The sequence below is a fragment of the Solanum pennellii genome, chromosome 4 (assembly GCF_001406875.1).
Source record: "Solanum pennellii chromosome 4, SPENNV200".
In the NCBI taxonomy this organism is placed as follows: domain Eukaryota; kingdom Viridiplantae; phylum Streptophyta; class Magnoliopsida; order Solanales; family Solanaceae; genus Solanum; species Solanum pennellii.
The window spans coordinates 38,980,305-38,983,971 of record NC_028640.1 but is presented as its reverse complement, the minus strand read 5'-3'; positions in this window follow the sequence as shown (position 1 = coordinate 38,983,971).

Below are 3,667 nucleotides of genomic sequence, written 5' to 3'. Positions count from 1 at the left end.
ATTCTTAGTTTCACTTACTTTTAAATGTTTGATAGACTTGTGGGTCTATACATACAAGCCATGAGGCTTCATTCATAGTTCGTTTAAGTGATTCATATCTTTCTAAGATTATATGGTACAAAACTTATACATCTGGTATGTATCCCAAGATCTCGGTTTCGATCTAAGTACGCAACACTATTTTTGAACATTTAATTCACGTATGACTTATCTAGAAATACGAAATTTGGCAAAGCGAACCCGATTTTGAATACCTTGGACAACACTTACATTTCTATTTATTTTGGTTTGATCCACATGGCTTGAGGACCCAAGATCGAGCCCCCAAGCCTTCATTTCATTTTTCCCTTGATTTCTCCCTTTATTTTTTTTCGTTCATTAGGATTGAGAGGATGTGGGATCGAAACCCCACAACCTCATTTTGTTTTTATTTCCTTCTCTTTAATTTCTCTCCTTTTGGCCTAGGGGGTGTAGGTTTTAACGCCCACAACCCCATTTTTAATTTTTTTCTCATTTATTTTCCTTGGTTCTGCCTAGAGGTCGTGGTTCGATTTCCACACACCTCAACCTTTTGTTTTTATTTTTATTCCTCCTTAAATATGATTGAGAGGTGGTGGGTTTGAATCCCACTCCTCTCATTTCTTATTTTTTTTATTTCATTTTCATATCAAGGCACATGGGTTCGAATCCCACATGCCACATTCTCTTTTTTCACACATTATTTCAATTACATTTAACATGGTGAGGTCACGGGTTCGATTGTCAGTGGCCTCACATATTTTTAATTCATTTTTACATACCATGATATTCCCTTTAGTTTGGCCGAAACACATCAACAAGATGCTGGAAACTTTTACAGCATAGTTTCTCACCTCTTTCACATAAAATGTTTCGACGTTTTAAGTAGTTTTTAGCGAGTTCTTTAGGTGCATTTTCATGGATTAATTTGAATATTAGTTTGCACTAAAATCAGAATTTTTACATTACATATGAACATCACGATTTAAGAAAGTTTGTGCACATGAAATACAACCATAAACATGTCATTTTTCGAACTTTAATCCAAGAGTGTATATCACTGCTACACATTGCACACATATTATTTTTCACTTAATTTTGGACAACATTCTCAATATTTACATAATTCAAAATAAACACACATAAACATAATCATCACGAAAACAAATTACATCCCTAATTTCTACCACCAAACATTCCAAACCTATGATTCGATTGGAGCTGACAAGGACATGCAACGGGGAACAACCCTTGTTTTCGAAGTAGATTCGTCTGAACCTTATGGGTCTCTTGGGAAATGGACCAAGATAGAAGAGAACCCATACCTTGTTGACGTTTAAACCTTGAACTTTCTGCTCAATCCTTCTGCAAAATTTCGTCTAAGTCCAAAAGCTTCAACACTAACTCAACGGAAAATTTCTTCTCTTTGCCTAACATTTTTGGTTATGTTTTGAATAAGTTTTTTAACGTGAAAGTTCTTCAAGTGTGAAGAATTTTTTGTTGCTGATCAGTTCTTGTGTTTTTGGCAGAGATAATGTGAAAGAGAAGAGAGATATTGACGTGAGAGATAGAGAGAGAGAGTTAAACGTGAAAGGGAGTTAAAAGAGGTCAAGTAGTTTAGACTTAGTCAACTTGGACTCCTTCAAATAATATTTCAAAAAATCTGATTCCTTTTTATTTTAAATCAGACAATAAATATTAATCAGTTAAATTAATTACCAATTTAAATAAAAACAATTGAAATCATTGCTTCCACCTAGGTTCGAACCCGGGTGGAGCAAGACTTCAATCGAAAAGCCAATTTTCGGCCCTCTCTCCCCAAAATCTCCTCCACCTTATTGATTAAATAATTAATTACATATTTAGGGTAATTACGATACTATCCTTAGCATGGAAAAAGACCATTTTACCCCTATACCCTCCAAACTTATGATTTCCCCTTTTTAAGTCTGGTAAAGACTCATCTGGGTAAATCTTCATATTCGGGAGCCCTACATAGATGGACCCAACCTTTCCTATCTCAAATAACTCCCCAAGTTAGTAGGCGTGGCTTTTGCAAGGGTTAAGAGGTCTGGTTCTACGCGCATCAATCCATGTGAACCCGGTCTATTCGTTGGCATTCTAGACACATTAAGCATTATTTAGCATAGCCATTTTCAGGGTTGTTACAAAGAGGAATAGGAGTAACCTCATAGATTTCGTCATTACATTTCATATGTTAAATTTGTGGAAAATTTAAAACTTTTAATTGCTTCTACATTGAGGTTTAAATAGACCTCTCTCTTACCCATAATATATATTAAGGGAGTTTACAGAGACTCCTCACAATAGGAAGCAATACATAGACTTCTACTTTTATTCAACATACATAGTATAAGATTCATAAGAATGTCTAATATACGTATCATATTAAACCATCTAAGCGAATACAACATTTGGGGTTCAACCTATAATAAAGGCCTCAAATAGCCATACTCAAAGTAATAAAAGATAGAGAATGAACTAAATTGTCTTTAAGACCAAACAATATCCAATAGCAAAATATTGATATCGTTCTCGGGAAGTGAGGACCTACCGAACACTTGGGAAAGATTAAAGTAGTCTTCATAGTCCTTCTATAAGCTCAACGGCCGGATCATACATTTGTAGTAAACATAAAAGATTGGCTAGAACACACTTGTACAAATTATGAGTATATGCACATAAAAAAAACGAAATCATGCTAAAGAGGACATTTTCTCAAAACCATGCTAAAGTACTTTTAAAATCCTCTTGCACATCCAAGAACCCATATAAACCAATGAAGACATAACTCTTAAGTCAAGGCCATATACAACACAAGACCAACGTCATCAAGTATGGTCAAGTCAACATATATAAGAGTTCATACATCATAATACAATCAAGACCCTTACCCATAACCCATAATTTATCCTACAAATGCAATGACCAAGTAAAGCCCCATAAGCAATGCCTAACTTCACTTAACATACCATCAAAAGTGATCATCCTCATACTTTAGCAATATATACCAAGAACATGTTCATAAGTGAAACTAACATCATATAGAATCAATAAAATGTAAAGTCAACATATACATAATAGTCACTTTATAAGATCGTAAAAACATCAAAAAAACCTCCTAAGGTCTCCTCAAGGTAAACTAGTGCAAGGCATAGGTAGAGTCCCATACCCTTACCCAGGCTAAGTCGAACCTCTTAAGTCACCCAAGTTAATGTATACTTTATTACTTCATTTTACTTTCGGGAACACTTGCCTTAACAGACATAAACCACAAGAGATAAGTTTGGAATCTAGTATTGTCAAACCTTATACCGATGGAAGGTGGTCTACCGACTAAAGTAGTACCAAATATGAACATAGCATCTAGGTGGATCAAATAGCTAGAATTCCTATGGTGGCAACCTAGTTTATTGAGCTTGGGGTATTAAATGGAAATATCACTCTACGCCTTTTTTGGGTTATGAGGCTATTCACCCCGTGAGGATTATGGTGAACCCTTCCTTCCCTTCTTAGGAAGACGCCACCCCTCACCTTCAAGTTCAATTGGTTCTAAGCTAGAGTCCCTTCTGAAATGTCTTTAAGACTTTATTAATCATCATAGCTTAGTTCAGCTCGTAGGGTCTTC